This window comes from Psammomys obesus, unplaced genomic scaffold (genome assembly GCF_907164565.1).
Source record: "Psammomys obesus unplaced genomic scaffold, mPsaObe1.curated_primary_1811, whole genome shotgun sequence".
NCBI lineage: Eukaryota > Metazoa > Chordata > Mammalia > Rodentia > Muridae > Psammomys > Psammomys obesus.
In genome coordinates this window covers 2,806,899-2,827,233 of record NW_026585609.1, presented here as the reverse complement: position 1 = coordinate 2,827,233, position 20,335 = coordinate 2,806,899, and the positions used below count along the sequence as shown (strand labels likewise).

At 38.2% G+C, this 20,335-nt stretch overlaps 1 pseudogene; it reads left to right on the top strand.

Annotated features, from left to right (window-relative positions):
* The first annotated feature begins 10,311 nt into the window (after positions 1-10,311).
* Positions 10,312-10,631, top strand: LOC129680358 (60S ribosomal protein L36a-like; annotated as a pseudogene).
* The last annotated feature ends 9,704 nt before the right edge of the window (positions 10,632-20,335 follow it).

Below are 20,335 nucleotides of genomic sequence, written 5' to 3'. Positions count from 1 at the left end.
GGGAGGGCATTGGAATTTTTGGAGGACCATCGGTTTGGTAAATGAGAGAAAATTATGATCCTCCACCAATATTGCAGCAAACCATGAGGAATTCAGACACAGAACCAAAGCTTTCACAGGGAAGGAGAAGAGGTACAACAGGGAGGGCTGCAATTTGCCTTGACCTCCTGTGGAAAATTCATGTATTTTTCTTATTCAAACAAATTTCTTTTCTACAGTTTAAACTGTAGAAGCATCACAAGCAACTTAAATTATTTATTTGTCTTAATTGATGGACAGGGTTAAAAATAAAAAAAAGTATAATATTCTGATGTTATCTAAGGCCTTGGAATGTTTTGGTTTCTATCACTCAGGTGAAATATTATATGGTGGTCAACATCTTCCTTCTTTTTAGGGTTATTGTGACCTGAGTGAAAGAGGGTAATGCTATTAGAGACAGTTAATAAGGAAACTGTTATTGTTACAGGGCTATTGGGAGAAGATTAAAAGCATCATTTATTATGAGACACTTTTGAAGCTTGGGACATGGCACAAGTGCAATGTGATGGACTAAAAATGCTTTGAGCATAGCCCAAAGATTTATATGCTGTAGCTTGATTCCCCATGTCATAGGAGATGGTAAGTGGGAATCTATTAGAAGTGGGCCTTAGTGCAAGTCCTTAGGTCACATAGATGGTATTCCATGATGGGTTATGAGGCCTGGATCTTGTATTCCTGTGGACAATGTGCTTTCTTCTTTATCCTGGTGTTCTCACAGTGATGCCATGTAGCCAGTGGGCCCTAAACAAGACTGAATCTATGGCAAGGAGCATGCAGCTGAGCCTCTCAAACTGTTCATTAAGAATCTGCTTTTATTCATAAAATCATGCATAACGTTGCATAGTCAGAATGCAAAGCACAGTAATGGAAAGATAATTCATTTCATAATAAATACATAATATGCCATATGTATATCTGTCAAATACATATGTTCCATATGTATTTCAAACACTTTATTTGTAAACTCTGGAAGCACACATATTATTGTAAGCCTATTATAATTATCTCATAATTATATGAGTCCATCCTGCAGGTGAGGACATTTGCATTTGTTGAGATGCTTTATTTGGAGAACCGGGACTATGGCTCAGTAGATGGAGTACTTTCTACACAAGCACAAACCCTCAGTTTGTATGCCCTGCACCCACAAACAGTCCTTGTATGGTGGTGCCCAGGTATTACCTAGAACTGGGGAGTGGGAACAGGCAGATGCCTTCGCTGGTTAGCCATTCTATCAAATATGGTTTCTAAGACTTAGAAAAAGATGCTTGTAGCCTCTTTGAGGAACACTGATATAGCAGAGGCGGCCATCTTCACCTCATTTGCATCCTCTGATTAACCACTTAAGGACTGTCATTCTCAGACCCTCAGCTGTCGACACTGAGTAGGAGGCAACACTCAGGCAATTGAAGTGATGTTTTAGAGTGAAGGCATATGTGGTAAGTAAGTTATTCCCTGTCGCAGTACATTTGAAGTGAACTGTGAAACCATCGTAGCAATGAAGAATTCCCCAAGTAAACACACTGATTCTGACTGTACCATCTCTGCACAAATGGAACTTGGAGACTGAATGAAAGCACTGTTACAATGTTTCATGAGGAAACAGACAAATCAGTCTATTAGAAAAGTTGATTCGTATGTGGGACTTGCTTAGTTCAGTGTTCAGTGGTACTTGGGCAACGACTTTCTTTTCCCCTTGATGGTGGAAGAATCAGAAAGTTTCTGGATTCCAGAAGATTCCAATGAAGAAATGAATGTAACAAATTCTGCTTACCAAAACACATCACAGTGAGCCCACAACAAAAATTTATTTTTACCATTTGTAAACTATTTTATCATAATGCTTCACTTAATACAGTATTTATTAATTCTGGATACTCATACAGAGTGTGTGGCATTCACTGGAGGCAGTTGGCTGTGTTAATGCGTACATAGCAGACTCTGGCTCAAAAGCTTTTAAGTCAATATTTTTAAATTCTATTGAGAATTTTAATTTTTCAGTCATTTATTTATCTTTATGCTTTTATTTGTGTAATTTCTGTTGTTATATATATACATATATATATATATAAAACACAACAATATATACATATAAAACAATATATAGAGAGAACATACAATATATATAAAATATATATAATATATAATAATATATATAACAACAAAAAAAATATATATATATATAGAGAGAGAGAGAGATGGCTAATTTGTTGGAAAGTTCCATACATGCATATCATGGATTCTAGTTACTCTTTTTACTTTTTTTACTTGCTCGTGTCTCCTTCCCATCTGTATCAAACTACAACCTCTTTCCCACAGTCCTTTTCCAAGTCATGGCTTGTGATGTTAGCAATGTAGTTTCACCAAGGCAATCTCTGCCATTACTCTATTGGAAATGTTCATTGGAGCCTAGAGGGGACATGTGCACATTTGTTTGTTTGTTTGTTTGGTTGGTTGGTTGGTTGGTTGGTATGTGTGTGTGTTTGTGTATGTGCCTATGTGATCGACTCTGTGAGAGTGTGTGATTGTGTGTATAGTTGAGATTTGATTGTCTCTCCGTGTGTATATACGCATATGAGATTATGTGTTTGATTGTGTTTATATGTGTGATTATTTGTGTATTTGAGTGTGTGCATGTGATTTTGTGTGTATGTGATTGCTACTGTGACAAGGATACTCAGCTTAGTCAAGGCTCGGGATCAGAAGGTGGCTTTCTGAGCGTTCACGATCCAGTCAACTCCCAAATGCTTGCCAGCTGAGGAGCAGTCTAACACGTGAGCCTTAGGATGTGAGATTTGCACTATAATATCTGTTATTTCGGACACCAAAGCACTTTTTAAGTCTGTGTTACCAATGAGACTGAGAGAGGAGAACTGAGTGAGAAAATGTAGATATAGAGATTTATACAAAGTTTTCTCCCCAGAAGCTTTGTTCACACCACTAAACTGGGAAATCGTAAGCAGGAGCACGTGATGGAGAGGTGAGAAAGAACATGAAGAGTCTACAGTTTCAATGAGATAATGTCAGTGGAGCCTTGCAAACAGCAGCTCCCTTAGCCGTTGCACTGAAGGCTGCCGCGTTGACAATAAGGGCAGTGATGTCGTACGATGAGAACCTGTGCGCTTTACATTTTGTCTTGTGCATAGACACTTTATTGAGTTCAAGCACTAAACTAGACCTTAGAGATTCCGCCTATTTTTTTTTACCTTATACAATAAATACTCCCCAACTCTTATTTGGAGCTAAAAGACGTTAGCTTGACACCTCTACTATATTTTGCTTCTAGTGAAAAAACAGATGCATACTCGTCAAGAGATGATGAAAACTCTGTTTTTCCTCAGTGATTTTTCAGCGTTTGCAATAACTACATTAATTTTTGAGTCTGCTAAAATAACCTTAGATATATAGCGGGAAGTTTTGTACAGCAGAAACAGCCACATAATTTTTGAAGATAAACTTTGAGGTTCAGTTTCTTTTCGTTTTTCTTTTACATTTCTCATGTTCCTATGATATAATTTGGTAATGTTCAAACTGGTGATCCAATATGTGTAAAAGTACTTTTTCCTCCCCCCCCCCCCCCCAACACAGCTTCATCCAGTGAAGGTAAATTGTGACTCCCTGGGGATATTGGGAAAAGAGAGGTGAAAGGAGAAGCTGAAATACAAAGAGTAAGTTCACACTGTCAAGCTGTGTGATGTGTCAGACTTTCCCCCAGGGGACCACTCACTCTAACTGTTGGAATCAGAAAGATCATGGGGAAAGACAATTCAAGCCATTGGAAATCCCCAGCCAAAGAGTGGAAATGAATGATGATATTTTACAAGTTCTGAAGAAGTTTATTCTGAAGTAATCTCTCTCTCTCTCTCTCTCTCTCTCTCTCTCTCTCTCTCTTTCCTTTTTCTGTAACAGTTTCTTAGCTACCCACCATTTCTAGCCAGTATCTGTTATCCAGCAATTGAAATAGAATAGGACAGGGATGAGATTTTTAGGTGAACTTTAATCTGTGTTTTAATTTTTGAAAAGGATTATTTGGGAGCAAGTTACATATATGCTTAGGACTAACCTAACTCACATCTTGCACACATGAGCACCAATACTTTCACATACATTTACAAGCACAAGCTCATTCAAACACGCATTCACACACAAGCTCTCACACACACACGCTCACAGGCAATCACAATATATATAGACACAAGCTCACACTCACATATACACACAAGCTCACATACACTTCTCACTCCTGCTTTTTTGGAGTTAATTTTCAGATATTCATCAGTGTTGAAAGAAATGACCTTTAAGAATTACTTTAGAATTACATGACTTTCATTCTGATACCCTAAAGTGGCCGTACCTACCTGCTTGGCATTATATATTGAACTGAGAACAGTCAACGTTTTATGAATTCACACTTGCAAAATTGCTATGATGACCATTATTTATGTAAAAGTAAAACTTTGCTTAAGGTCATGGAGTGATAGAATTAGGAATAAAATCATATAATTTCAAAATTCAAGTCAGGTGTTCATTGCATCAAACTAGTTTTGGTGTAACATATATGAATGTCATAATTATATAGTCATTTAGAACATCATTAAAGACATTTCCTGCAACAATTCTTAGATACATAACAGAGAATGTTACACAGGAAGGTTTGTAGGTTAAAGATTTTATATTATTAAGACAATATATATGCTGTCTCATATGGCATAATCTAATGAAAGTGCTAAACACTAAGAAATGGGGCTTAGGGGAAATGTTTAAAGCTTTGTTGTGTGTAGGCAAATATATGAAGTGGTCTGCATGTGTTCATTCACTTGAGTTTAAATTTTTCTTGATGTTTTTCTTATATTTTTTCTCATTTATTTATCTTCTTCACTCTACATCCTTGCAGACCCTTCCTTCCTTTCCTCCCAGTTAAACCATTTGTCTCTCCCCCTCCCCCTCGTTCCCTTCCCCTTTCCTCAGAAAAAGGGAGCTCCCTTTCTCATTTATGCCATCTCATCAACTCTCATCAGGAGTGAATGTGTCCTTTTCCCTGTGGCCAGTCAAGGCAGTCTCTCCAGGGGAAATTATAAAAAATGCTAGCAAGTGAGTCCCCACTTCCCTTACTAGAGGACCCACTTGAAGCCTAAGCCGCCCATCTGCTACATCTTAGGAGGGGACCTCAGTCCAGTTCCTCCATGGTCCTTGGTTGGTGCTTCAGTCTCAGCAAGCCCTTCTGGACCCAAGGAAAGGATGCATACATTTCACTCGGAAGGGGAGAGAGAATAGAGAGAGGTAGAGGCTTAAGAAAGGGAACAAGGTAGGAGAGGGGTCACAGAGCATTAATAGGGTGGAAATCAGGCTTGAGGACAGAAGGCCTCTAGAGAAAAGAGAAACTGAGGGTGGGAACATCTCTTTGACAAGGTGGAGACCAAAGTCAGGGTAGGCTCCTGGGAGGATATGAGGTGCCTCAAGCAGAGACTCCATACCAGAGGTCACAGAGACTGAAGAGGACACCCTCTAACTAGACTAGTTTCCTAGTAAAGAAAGGGCGGGGAACACCAGTCCACCCACAAAAATTTCTCCCCAAATTTATCTTATATTTTAATATATTATACAACAAATTAATTTTTGGGAGTGTTAAAGTAGCTATTTTAAACAACAATTCCAATGTTCCTGAAGCATACTCTGGTGAAAGGTTATGCTTTCCTCACTAAATTTGTATTTCACTGGTTGAAATACAAACTGTGTCTGTCTGGCTCTGTGACTGAACTCACTGTTTCATTCCATTGATCTCTAAACATGCTGCCCAAACCACATGATTTTATTTATGGTAACTTTATATTGGTTTTGGGAACCAAAGTAACTCCTTCAAATATATAACTTTCAATTTATTAAGCTTATTTTGAATAGATTAGGATGGCAGTACTACCATATGGAATTTGAGAATTAGTTTGTCAGTTTATATAAAAAAATTGATGAGGATGTGTGATATCATTTTATAGACTAAAATGGGAAAATTGTGATGCCTTAATTTTTAATCTTTCATGTTTTTCATTACACACACATATATGCAGGTATGTGTATGTGTCTTTGTGTGAGTATTTAGAAATAAATATATTTTCCACTTTGTAGTACTTCAACTTAGTAGGTTCCCTTATTAATTACTTGGATATGAAAATTGTAGATTTTTCATATATATAATTGTACTAGTCTGTTCTCCATCATAAAGAAAATACATTTAAGATGAAGAAGGAGAAGTTTATGTTGGCTACTAGATTCAGTATGGGTTGGGCTATCTTGAATGCTTTTGATTCTGTGGCAGAGTAAACCATCCTGTTCAAGAGGATGTGACTTAATGGAATAAAGCTGCTAATGGGAAGGATAGAGGAAGAGAGCGAAGGAGAGGAGAAAGAGACAGAGACAAAGTGATTATTTCTTCCTTGACACACAGGTTGTTTTGAAGTATTTTCTTACATATTTGAGGATTTTCTAGACCATTTTCTAGATATGTCTTTATTATTCTCTTCCTTTTCATTAATCAGTTTATTTAATTGCCTAGACTGAGTTCCTTGTCTGAGTTTTCTCACTAAGCTGTGTTTCCTTAGCAGTCACTCTTTGGCCTTTAAGAGTCATCTCATGGATATGGCACTTAGCATTTAGCCAAATACTCAAGTTGACTCTTATGTAGTTGCCTGGAACTTTGCCATTGTGGCTTTCTGTCACTCAGTCATCTACCTTCAAACTGCCAGTTCTCTAAAACTCTCTAATCTCCAATTCCTTTCTCTCCAGGTCAGAGAGGTTGCAAATGCCTTATTGATGCATGTTTTTCAGTCTTCAACCAATAATTTGCTTCATGCAGACATCAGGCATTCACAAGTCTTGTCTTTTAATATTTTTATTTTTACTCTTGCTTGAAGGTTCATCTTGATTTGGAATCTACTCTCTAGCAAGTAGAAATGGCTCCATGAAGTCTTCCTCAATTCCAGCTGATTAAAGCTTGATGAGAAGGCCCGGTCTACTCATGATAGTTGAATGTGAAAGGCTCATTCAGTCAAATCCTGTAAGATGTCTAAGAAAACTTTCCTAGGAAAAGATTTTAAGTGAAGAATCTTCCAGAAGGAATCACTGTCTCTCATTACAATAGTTCCATAAGGAGAAGAACCAATTCATAGTAAAATTTATTCTTTGAAAACCAAATGACATCTTAAAATAAAGCATTATAGCCTCTGCATTCTTAAAAACATTCTCAAAGTGGACAATTATAGCAAGTGTGATTGGTTTAATTGGTGATTTTACTTTGGGACATTTGTAGAAATTTGAATATGTAAGTCCTTCAGTCCATTCTTTCTTTAGTTACTAAGATCCATAGTCTTATCACTAAGAACGTTCCTTTAAAATTGTTTACATTTTTAAGATAACATTTTTTCAAAAAAAAAAAAACCCTGATTAGTTTACATGGGGATATAAACAATAATGATGACAAAAACATTAAGAATTGTGCTATTTATTTGATATTAAGCACTTGACATGTACGGTGAGAGTAATCATTCTTAATCTATCTTCCAGGTTTCTCCCCCTGGTAAATTAAGAAATACCATGTGAGGATATCTTCACCATAATAACTTTATAAAAATTATGTTTAGGGATTGAAGATGTATGAACATAGTGATTTATAGCTACCACACACATAGCAATATGGTTATGGTTAAGCCATCTTGTGAGGCTTGTCCTTTGAAATCTCGCTGCAGTGGAGATGTAGAGATGGTCCATCAATCAAAAGGCCTGCTCTTTCAGAGGGCTGGAGTTCAGGTACTACCACCCACAGGGCAGCTCAGAACTTCTCTTAATTCTGTCTCCCACGGATCTGACACCTGCTGGCTGAAGTGGTTACAGCATGCTTTGGTGCTTTCAGGGGTACGCAGACCAATTCTCAACCTGTGGGTCGCGACACTTTTGGCAATTCTCCATCACCGAATAGACTTACATTATAATCATAATAGTAGCAAAATAATGATTAAAGTAGCAGCAAAAATTAATTTATGGTTGAGCATTACCATAACATGAGGAACTTGTTAAAGGACTAGCATTAAAAAGGTTGAGAACCACCAATGTAGACATATATAAGAAAAATAATTACTGTTTTTTTTTAAATAAAAGTTCTTTTCAAAGTTATCCTCTCATTTCTTTGTCTTCGCTTGTCAATCTGAATTCCGAAGAAGAGGCAGTACCCAAGTGATTATAATATTGACTTTTAGACTCAGCTATTCCAGGATGAAAGAACAGGTGAAGGTCACAGACTGTGTAACAGGAAACTCTCTTTAGACTTTTGAGAACTCAGTACATCACGTGACTTTCAGATAACTAACTTCAGGATACTGAAAGATTAAACGGGCCATTTCATGTTCTTGAATATCCCAGTTCTCACCCATCTGTAGCCACAGCCCCACTTCTGGGCATCTTCTATCGAATTTTCATCAATAGTTGAGTTACTCTGTACTTCAGAATGATTGTTTGAGTTCATACAATTTCTCCTTAGCTAGTTCATCACAATACAATTCTTTCTCTATCAGAAATCTTGCATTTTCACTATTGGGCTCTGTCATGAAGCAAAGAAATTCCTTTATAATTAGTTATCTTGAATAGTCACCAATATTTCAATATTATGGAGCTCATCATCACTTAGGTTTATATAATTTCATCATGTCATAATTGTGTTACTTTTAAAGAGTAACCTGTAGGTATGTGTTTATGCATATGCACAAACACATTACACACACAAATCTGCATGTACAGATGACATCACACCTTAAGCACCAAATAATAATTGAAAATATGTAGATGAGTTGAGTTTATACTAAACATGAATAAAAAGAATCATTGAAATTACAATCCTAGAAAAATATAAGCGTAGATATGCTACACTCTAGAAAAAAATCAATCTACAATTATCTCTTCATATTTTTATACTGCTGGTGAACTTCGAGCAACTCAAGTAAAATTTTACTTTTTCTCAAAGATGCATTTTCTTTACTGACACATCCAATGTTCTTTTAACAGCTTAAGAGTTAAGAGACAATGAAGAGCATTTGAAAGATGGGCTGCATTTTGAACATAACATGGTGCTGATCATATATGTTACTTTAGTTATTAACTGAATCAGCAGGTTGCTATTCACAAACTACAAATCACAAACTGAGAAAACAATGAGAGAAATAACACCTTTTACAGTAGCCTCAAAGAACAAAGTATTTTGGGGTGACTCTGACCAAACAAATGAAAGATTGTATGATTTAAAAAAAAAAAAAGTTAAAGGACACTGAAGAAATGGATTGAGGACAATACTGAAAATGGAAAGATCTTCTGTGCTCATGGATAGGTAGGATAAATATAGTAAAAATGGCTATCCTTCCAAAAGCAATCTACAGATTTAATGTAATCCCCATAAAACTTCCAAAACAATTCTTCAGAGATCAAGAAAAGATAATTCTCAATTTATACATAAACACACAGAGAGAAAGAAAAAAGCAAATAAAAAGCAAACAAACTAAAAACAAAACAAAAAAAAATGAGAGCTAAAACAGTCCTGAATACTTAAAAAACTATGGGAGGTATCACTATCCCAAATTTCAAGTAATAAAAGAAGATGAAAACAATAGCAGCAACAACAAAACCAGACACAACATGTTGATCAATGGAATGAAACTGAAGACCCAGAGAAAAATCCACATCTATGGACATGCATTTGATCGAGAAGCCAGAAATACACACAGGAAAAAAAAAAAGAAGAAGAAGAACAGCATCTGCAACAATGATGTTGGTCAAACTGGATAGCTGGATGTAGAAGAATAGAAATAGATACATAGTTATCACCGTGCAAAAACTGAACTCCAAGTGGATCGAATACTTCAATATAAAGCCAGATACACTGAACCTGATAGATGAGAAAATAAGAAATAGTTTTGAACTCACAGTTACAGGATGTGTCTTTGTGAAAGAACATCATTAGCACAGACACTAAAATCAACCATTAATAAATGGGACCACATGAAAAGGAGAAGCTTCTGCATGGCAAATGACACCCTCGTTCAATAAAATGTCAACCTACAGGATTGGAAACAAATTTTATGAAATGCACATTTAATAGACGGCTAACATCTCAAATATATGAAGAACTTGAAAGACTGGACACAGAGAAAACAAATAACCCGGTTTAAAAAAAAATGGGGTACAGATCTAAACAGAAAATTCTCGTTTTCTTTCTGAGCCGATATCGCTTGCACGAACATGGTGAACGTTCCTAAGACCCGCAAGACATTCTGCAAGAACTGTGGCAAGCACCAGCCCCACAAAGTGACATGGACCAAGAAGGGCAAGGATTCTTTGATGCCCAGGGGAAGTGGATTTATGACAGGAAACAGAGTGGCCATGGTGGGCAGACAAAGCCTATTTTCCGCAAAAAGCCTAAAGCTACACAGAAGATTGTGCTGAGACTTGAGTGTGTTGAGCCCAAGTGCTGAGCAAAGATAATGCTGGCTATTAAGAGATGCAAGCATTTTGAACTGGGTGGTGATAAGAAGAGAAAGGGCCAAGTGATCCAGTTCTAAGGTGATTCGGTTATGAAGATCATGAGCCTTTGTTCACCTCACCTGATTGCAGTTGGTCTTTTGCGGGGGAGTAAACTAAAGTTTGTACTTGGAAAAAAAAAAAAATCTCAAAAGAATAAACTCTAATGGCTGAGAAACACTTAAATGTTAAGCATCCAAAGCCATCTGGAAAATGAAAACCAAAACTATGAGATTTCATCTTACACCCACCAGAATGGTTGATTCAATAAAACAAGTGATAGCTCATGAGGCTCATGATAGCAAGGCCATGGATTAAGGAGAATACTCATCCATTGTTGCTGGGAATGCAAACCTTTATAGCCTCTATAGAAAAAGTGTTATGATTCCTCAGGAAGCTGGGAATTAACCTACCTTAAGATCCCGTTATACTCTGTTGCACATACACCCAAATTATACTTCATCCTACTACAGAGACGCTTCTTCAGTCACACTCATTGCTTTTCTATTCTTAAAAGGCAGGGATTAGAAACAGCCTAGAACTTCCTCAGTAGAAAAAGGATAGAAAGAGAATATGGTACACTTATACAATGAAGTATTACTCAGCTGTTAAAAAATGAAATCGTGAAATTTGCAGGTAAAAGAATGGAACTAAGAAAAAAAAATCATTCTTCGTGAGTTATCACAGATATAAAAAAAATCTGGTCTCTATTTACTTATATGTGGATATTAGTTCTTAAGTCAATAATAACTAAGCTACAATACCAGAAATCACTGAGGTTAGGTATAAAGTACATTCATGGGGCGGGCTGTGGATAGATATTGTCAAGGAAGAAAAATAGAATAGATAGGTATGGATAGATGGGGATAGCTGGAAGGGGAGGATCAAGTGGATAATGGGAGAGGACAGTGTGGCAAGGGAGGGAATTTGGGAAGAGGCAGTTAAAACTATGGGGCAACTGAGGGATATTATAGAAACCTAGTATAATAAGAGCTTCCTAATACTTATACATATAAGAAGGTAGTCTAAATGAAATTGCCAAATAATGGGGAAGACAGAGTTCCAACTGACATCTCTTGTCATCAAAGAAAGCTTCCAGCAAAGAGATTGGATTATATCTAATTTTGGATTGTTGCTCAACAGGGTGTCATAGGAAACCCAAACACCCCAGGCTGTTGTGAAGACAATAAGTTGCTGTCCACAAACTGGCTGCAGGGCTCCATTGCTGTAGACAACTCAATGAAGACACAGAAATCAAGCTGGTGCCTACATAGAGCTTTAACCCCTACACGATAGCATCTTTATTTTAAGAAGTTACGTTGCACAGAGAAACATAAACACCAACCCAGAAACAAAACCTTTGGTTCAAAATCATGTTCTGCCTGCAAGATATGATAGTGTAATGGTGGCCCAAAGCTTGTGGGAATAACCAAACAATGCCTTATATGACTTAAGGCCCACTCCATTAAATGGAAACCTCGGGGAAGGGGGGACAGAGGTAAAGGAACCAGTCTTTGAGTTCATGTCAGAAACAGTTCCTGTTCCTCTTCCTAGGGAAACCCACTTGGATACTGAACTACCATGGGCTACATTCGAGCAGGGGTTCTAGGTTATCTCCATACATGGTTCTTGGTTGGAGAAACAGTCTCATAGAGGACCCTGAGCCCTGATATATTTTGTCCTTGTGGATCTCCTGTCCGCTCCCGGTCATTCTAACTCCCCCTTTTATATGATTCCCTGCACAAACCATTTGTTATGTCTCTTTCTGTCTATTCTACCCTAATCCCTTCTACCACCCTAACACTACGTAGGAAAAAGAAAGGGATAGTGGGAAAGGGGACACAGTTCTCTTAGCTGCTTCCTGTTGGTTAGGGTTGTTGGGTTCCTTGGAGCCAGTCCTATCCTTTCAGGAGTTCTCCAACTTCTTGTCACACCGTATCAACAGCAACCAGGAGCCATACAGGCAAGCCAGCAGCAGCCTTGTTCTTCCTGGGAACTCTTCCACACTCTCTGGGCTCTGGGATTTATTTTCTCTCCAGAGTCCTCAGATTTAAACTATCTGCATCTGGCAAAGAGCTCCTCTCAGAGCCTGCACAAGGCAAATAGTTTGCTGTTGTGGACCATCTGAATCAGTCCCACATCCCACACCTGGGATTAAAGCAAAACCACGTCTATATCAACAACAGGTGGGCCCAGGTAAGAGGGAAGGTGGGAAGAGAAAGCAAGAAGTCAGGATATAGTATGTGAGAAGAAAATATTTTCAATAAAAAGAAAAAAAGAAGTCAGTCTTTATGCTTCAAAACAATATCATAGAGAATAATGATTATGATTGGTTTATTGAGATTGTTGCATGTATTAATCTGACTTGAACTTTATCTTTTTATAATTTATTATAACTTGGTTACTATGGAAGCATGTATTGTGGCAAGCTTTCAGTAGGAACTCCCCTGGTAAGATACATATATATATATAATCGGAGGTACCTTCTCTATAATTTAGGTTTGGCTAATGCGAGAATACTAAGGAGAGAGAAGGTTAAGAAGTAACCAGGGCATGGTGGTGCTGCATTAAGACAGTTCACCACTTTTCCCTTCCACCTTCTACCACTTCAGATCCTCCTGTTATTCCCCTTGAGAAGGGTACAGCAGTGACCCATCATCTTGGAGGCAGAAGATGCTCCATACCAGACATCCGAGCCAGGTGGCGCCTTGATCTGCACTTCCCAGCTTTTAAACTGTGAGAAGGAAAATGCCTGTTCTTTATAAGCTGACCAGCATGTAATGTCGTGTTCCAGCAGCATGAATGGATAAGAGCGTGACTGTCCTAATAGAGCCCCTGGCTAATGGCCCACATGTGGGCCTACCTCTTGCCCTAACCGATCAAGCAGATAATCATTGGTAAATCTAAGAACTGAATTGGCAAGCAATGTGGAAATCCTGGGAAAAGAGTTCAAAGCCTGTCTTTAAATATCAAAGCCATCGTTAGTGTTAGATAGGAAAAGAACAAAGTCAAGGATGTTGAAGCAGCTAGCAGCCTTCAAAGGGCCACAGTTCCATTAGTCATTATCCGGGGTGCACAGAGCCTTCTAGTGACCAAGAAAGTTTGAGCACTTTGATTATTATATCTGAATTCTAAGCCATGCCTAGACAGGAATAACTCAGCGATTTCACGGAGAAATTAAATGAAGTCAGTCAGGTAAAGATTACATTCTCTTTCTGTTGATGAGGAGGAGTAGAAATGTTTCTTTAACAATAAGCTAAATTAGTTTTGAAACCGGGTCAGTGCACAAACTGGATGAGTTTGGAGGACCAGACTGCACACTCTCATTTTCCAATGAATAGGGCATTAAGCACAATTCTGGGAGGACTCAGAGGAGTTTAGAAAAGTTCTCATTCTTCTTAACTATGTAGGCAACTGTGAGCTATCAGTAGAAGTACAGAAAGGGATGGCTATTCTGCTAAGGCTTGAGGCAGACCAAAGCATAGGAAACTGGTGAAAGAAAATCCCAGTTAAAAGCTAGCAGAGAACTTGACTGAGCTGTGGCCCAGTTTTAAAATGTTAAGGCAGAACCGGAGTCAAGAACTTAATGAAAGCGTCAGGGGATAAAGGTACTTGGGTGTTTCATGATTCATGTTATCTGCTTGTGGTTAAATCAGACAATAAAGACACAAGATAACGTTAGAGTTCCCAAATCAAATGAGAAGCAAATTCTAACCCCTGTTGTGATGATTCAAGTCTATAATCCCAGCGCTTAATGGGTTGAGGCATATTCACATTAGAGATTGGGTTTGAGTTCAGGGCCAGCCTGAGCTACAGTGTAAATTTCAGGCTAGTCAGTGCTGTACAGTGATATCCTTTCTCAAAGCCTCACTTTTTCTATGTGATAATGGGAAAGTGATCTGTCCCTTCCTCTCCTTTTGAGGACAGAGATGTCTGTGTTCGTCTTTCCCACCACTGCTCATGGCAAGCACATGACTTGCTGAGCTTCCTAAATTCACAGTCACAGGAGAGTTTTCCCCAGGAAGAACTGTGTGGTGTATGGTACTGGGAAGACTCCTCTATGCAATATTCTTTTTCAGTTTTAAAGTTGATGATGAAGTGATTTTAATTGGGGACAATTACCATGGTGGAAGGACTGTGGTTATTTATTTAATTGTTTGTGAGGTGGATGTGAAATTTTGAGGCTCGGGATAAAATGCTACAGCTTGAATGTGTCTCCTTCAAAATCCAGGTGTTGATAATTAAGATCGTTCTGAGCCAAAGGATGGCTCAGCAGACAAAGCACCTATTGTGTGGCCTTGTGTCTAATGTCTGAAGCCGTGCAGGGCTGGGTTGAGTAGCCCCCATCTGTAAATCCAGAGCTTGGACTGCAAGATAAGGTTGAGTCGCAAGGATCCCTTGAAGCTCCATCTTGTGGATAGCAAGCCTGGAATTCTTCGCAGAACAAGAGTGCTTTCTCAAAGAAAGGTGGAGAGTGAGGACTCACACCTTATCCCCCGAGTTTACATGTTCCCTGTAGCATTACACCCATACTCACACGCTCACACTCCTACTCACACATAGGAACACGTACACAAATGCATATGCGAATACTCACATGCAACACATTCACTAACACACATGCACACCCCCTCACACACACACACTTGCATATACATTAAGAGAGAATTGGGGCTTTTAACAAGTGACTCAATCATAACCATGACCAAAGGCTTTATAAAGGAGGATGAAATGAGCTGCGTGGCTGGGAAAGGGAGTTCCCCTTTTTGGTAGAATAGGTAAAGGGCAGGGGGGAGGGAGAGAGGGTGGGGCTGGGAGGAGAGAAGGGATGGGGCTACAACCAGGAAGTTAGGTGAATAAAAAAATGAATAAATTTTAAAAAAGAGGATCATTCCAGTTTGTGCTGGTTTGTGCTTCTGCCTTCCACCATGTAAGAATTACACACTCTTGCTTCAGGACAAGGCAGTTGTGAGACACCTTGCCAGAAGAGAATGGTGCTCCTCCTCTCCAGACAACTGCACTGCCGAACTTCACTGTGAGTTTCTCATCATCCAAAACTGTGGGAAATGGCTTTATGTTCTTTATAAATACCCAACCCGTGACTTTATGGCATAGCAGCACAAAGGAAACTGATGTGCAGAGATTTTATGATAACGTTCAACCATTAAATCCCGTATCCTTTTTTTTTCTTAAGGGTCTCACATGTGTTTATGTATATTGATGTAGCTCCTGTTTTCGTGGTGATGAGGAAGTTCTGCCATGCTTGCTGAGCTTTGGTTATGTTCTGTCCATTACAGGCATGGGAGTGAACACACTCAATCCCAGACTGAGGATTTCAAGGCAGGAGGATTGCCTATTTTACTGGAAGGCTGGGCAGGACAGTGAGAAAGAATAAATAGTACACATAATAAGAAATTGTGTTTTTTTAATGTTCCCATTGAAAGTTTTGCATTGAGACTAGCTGAAATGATGGGAATTTTAACAATTTGGATTTTCTTAGGAGTGAAGATACTCCCAAGTAGAGAAGAAAAAACAGGGGTCTTTTAAAGATGGTTACTATTGCAGAATTTAACGTTCAGCTACTCTGTAAGTACCTGCAAACCAGTGTTCCATATGGCATTTATTTGGTTGTTGTTTTTCTGATTTCCCCATTAGTTTATATTGAATTGTGATAGATTATTTTCATTATACATTAAAAATAATACAATTAATTTGGAACAAGATGCTCTACAAATACACTCAGCAATACTGATACCATACTTAATGGTTGTGAAAAGTCTGCCTTATTTGTTGATATGATGGGTCACCTAAATGAGGAGGAAGATATGAGTGCCTTTTTGAATACTGAGAAGTTTTGTATGCTGTAAATCTAAAATGTGTTTTATTTTCCCAGTGCAAATCCATTATATATCCTTATATCTTGCTTCTGGTCAATGCAGAAGGAAAACATTCTCAGCTACTTCTGAGTAGACCTGATATATTGGTCTAAATGATTTGTTTTCTGTCCTTCAGTACTGTGATCCTCTCGAACAGTAGTAGAAAATTTCAAATTCTTAGTTAAGTATATGTAGAAAGTGGTCTCACACTAATATAGATATAATAGATCATATCTCAGGATTGGAAGTATCATGACAAGATTTTTAGAGAGAAGAAAGACACGAAATGCAGAGCTCCCACAGACTGAGAGGAAGCAATCAAGCCTGAGCATATTTTTCCCAATTCACAGGTTCACCTCCAGCTTGGTAGGCTGAGGCAGGCTGACTGCAGGAGCTGGTCCCATGATCATAGTGATTTCAGGCTGGTTTTAACTACCTACAGAGACCAGAGAAATAAAGAAATCCTCCCTCTCTCTTACTCGCTACTCTCTTTTATATCAGTCTTTCTCTGCATCACTGTATTTCTTTCACAAACGAACACACCTCAAAAATAAATAATTTATTTCTTCACAGTCCTCTGAAACTATCACCGAATTGAGTTTGAGTATAACAGGAAGTATATTCTAGGTTTGCTGAGGTGGTGACAGTTGCCGCAATCACTGTCGGGAGCAGCAGTTAGCCCTACTCCTGGGAGCTGAGGGCAAGGGGCAGGTGGGAGAAGAGTGGCATGGAGACTGCTGTGTCTTCTGCTGTGTGGAGGCTCATCATGCAGCTTCCCTTAGCCAGCTGCTCCTCTGCATCCCCTTAATCCTCCTGCTTGCACAGGACAGCAGCCCTGCCTTGAGGGATGGATGCTGGGAACACCATGGTGAGTGATGGTATTTAGAAACTGTCTCCCTCATGGGCTTTCGCTGTGGATCGCATTTGTTAACAAAGGACTCCAAAGGAAAATGTGGACAGGGTATGAGTGAAGTAAAAGAGCTGGGATGGAAGAGCATTTTGTGGCAAATGAATTGCGTTCAAAGTCAATTTTCATCTAATTCTTCCTGTGGTTATTAAAAGAGCTCCTATTACAGCGAGTCACAATCCAGTCCTCAGATAATGAGTGCTACGGAAAGAGCTACTCGTGGGCAAAAAGCATCACTTTTAAGAAAAATCATTCCTGGAGTTCATATATTAAGTTTGTGCTCACTGGTCTCTGCCAGGTTCAAAAAAATCACAGAAAGAAAGAAAAACTGTTGAATTTATTTCTCTTAAAGATACCATAAATTGATCTCCTGTGGATGACACAATTCTTAATTGAGGGGAAGAAAACCCACAAAGGAACCCTTCACGGCCAACAACAGAGAATGCTTCTACTAATTTCCAATCCCTCTGAAGGATCCAGCCTTATATTTTCGTTTCATAATACATTTATTAAGATAAATTAAGAAAGTTGAGCAAACACTTGAAAATAAAGCTTAATTCATATGGGTCAGACATTAAAATATAACCTTTTTTGCTTTCTTATTTCTAATATAAGAGCCATACCCCACACCCTTCTTTCTTCCTGGCTTCCTCTCTCCTTTCTTCTTCCACTGTGCAAGGCCTTATTTCAACCAGAGAAACATGTTGGAGAAAACACCTTTTCTTTCCCCTTAAATGAAGTGCTTAGTGTAAGATCTTTAGTAATCTTTAGTAATCTGTAAAGTGTGATTTGACAGTCCTGGTTTTAGCAGACAAACGGTGGATTGTTTTGGACAAGAGCCTTCATTTCTATGCGACCTCACTCCTAAATCCAGTGTACAGTAGAAGGGACCTGTCCCTGATAGGTATGCACGTCTTCCCATTAACAATCCAACGGAGACTTTAAAAATCTGGCTGGAAAACTAGCAACATTTTATTCATTGTCTTGGGAAACACTATTACCATGGCCCCTTAAATTTATTGTCTTTGTAGACAAGTTGAAGTGGGAAAAGGGGCTTCACAGTTAACTCAGCAATTTTGGCAAATGAATATATCTTGAGAGTGTTGCTGAAACCCCAAGAGAGGACATTAGTCTAGCTCTCCATTATCGGGGTGAGAAAAAGCTGTCCTGTGCATTCCTGGGTAGACAGTCTTTATTCCGGTTGGAGTTTCTCTCTGGAATTCAATCCTATGAAATTCTTAATGTTTCCAAAGTCAGACCTGTCTTTAAAAAAAAAAATGAGTTAAGAAGAGTCTGAAAATGTCAAGAGCTGAGTTTAAGTTTTCAAGGATATTTTGGGTTTACAAATTGAAAGGGAAAACAAAACAACTCCTTTAAACAGTATTAAAGTACAGTTGTGAGAGTTCAAAGCTTTGAAATTTGCCAATGTGTACTAAACAATAACATCAGAAACCTGGCTTATTTACTAGTTTAACATTATTTGCATATATATGATAGATGATACATAGATAATAGATTGATGGATGATAGGTAAGATACATAGTTGATAGATATAGATAGATGATATAGGTACATGAAAAATGTAGAGGATCTGATAGATAGCTAAACAGATGATAGATTCATAATAGATAGATAGATAGATAGATAGATAGATAGATAGATAGATAGATAGATAGATAGACAGATAAATTTGAGAGCGTGTACATCCACTTGCCTATTTTGTTACAAAGAAACAAATTTCACACCATGGTTTAAAAACCAAAGGTATTTATGATTTTTTTTTCTTATCAGTTACATTTTATTAACTCTGTATCCCAGCCGTGTCCTGATCCCTCATTCCCTCCCAGTCCCTCCCTCCCTCCCTCATCTCCACCGTGCCCCTTGCCAAGTCCACTGATAGGGGGAACCTCCTCCCCATTCATCTGATCCTGTTTTATCAGGTATCTTCAGGACAAAAAAAAAAAAACAAAAACTCAGAAGCAAATAGCTAGACGGTTTTTAAATATATAAAAGTGCCATGACTTAAGCAAATTATTATGTATATGGTTTAACCATAACTCCCTCACTTTTTAATGCCTCTAACAAATACATTTATTTTCTTGTATAAGCATTTTACTGTCCTATAAATAATAAAATCATATTTATTTAAAAAAAAAACAAAGGTAACAACCCCTTTCTTTACTCCATATACAACAGCATTTGTTTACAGTCAACTGATGTTTAAAAACTCTGTGTTGGTCCGACGTGCGGGGAAAAATACAAGAGAAATTGAAACTATGTGGACAGAGCTAAAGCAAATATTGGGAATCAGGGATAAAACGCCTAGAGATTGCTGATAGCATTTAGTCCTGACACAGTAAGTGTAGGATCTGAGGGCAGAAACCTTTCAGTGCTTGTTAATGTAAATATTTTTAAAAACACAAACTGATTCAATAATCTACTCATAAATTCCAAAGATATCTTTATTGAAACCATTGAAGATGCTTTCCTTTTCCAGCATGACAAAAGTAGGCTGATACAAGCTGGCCATATATGTAGGTCCACTTTACTGTTACAGAATTTTAAGCTTCTTACATTATAGAATTTTGAAAATACGCAACACATGGAGTGTGTTCCCTGTGCACTGGTTTTGACCACTTCAGACTAAGCACATCCCTCTCAGGTTGTTTTAGACGGGGCTTTCTGTATATGCAATGAACATTTTTGTGAGTCCAGAACTGAAATTAGTTATATTGTGTAATTCTTATTTCCAGAAAGAGAGAGAAAGAGGGAGAGAGAGAGAGAGAGAGAGAGAGAGAGAGAGAGAGAGAGAGAGAGAGAGAGCTATTCATCAAATGACAATAAATGCTTCCTCAAAAATTATTACTTGACTTTCTTGGTCTTCTTGTGGATTTCCTGTCCCCTCCAGGTTTTTTTATCTCCCCTTTCTTCCATAAGATTCCTTGCACTCTGCCAAAAGTTT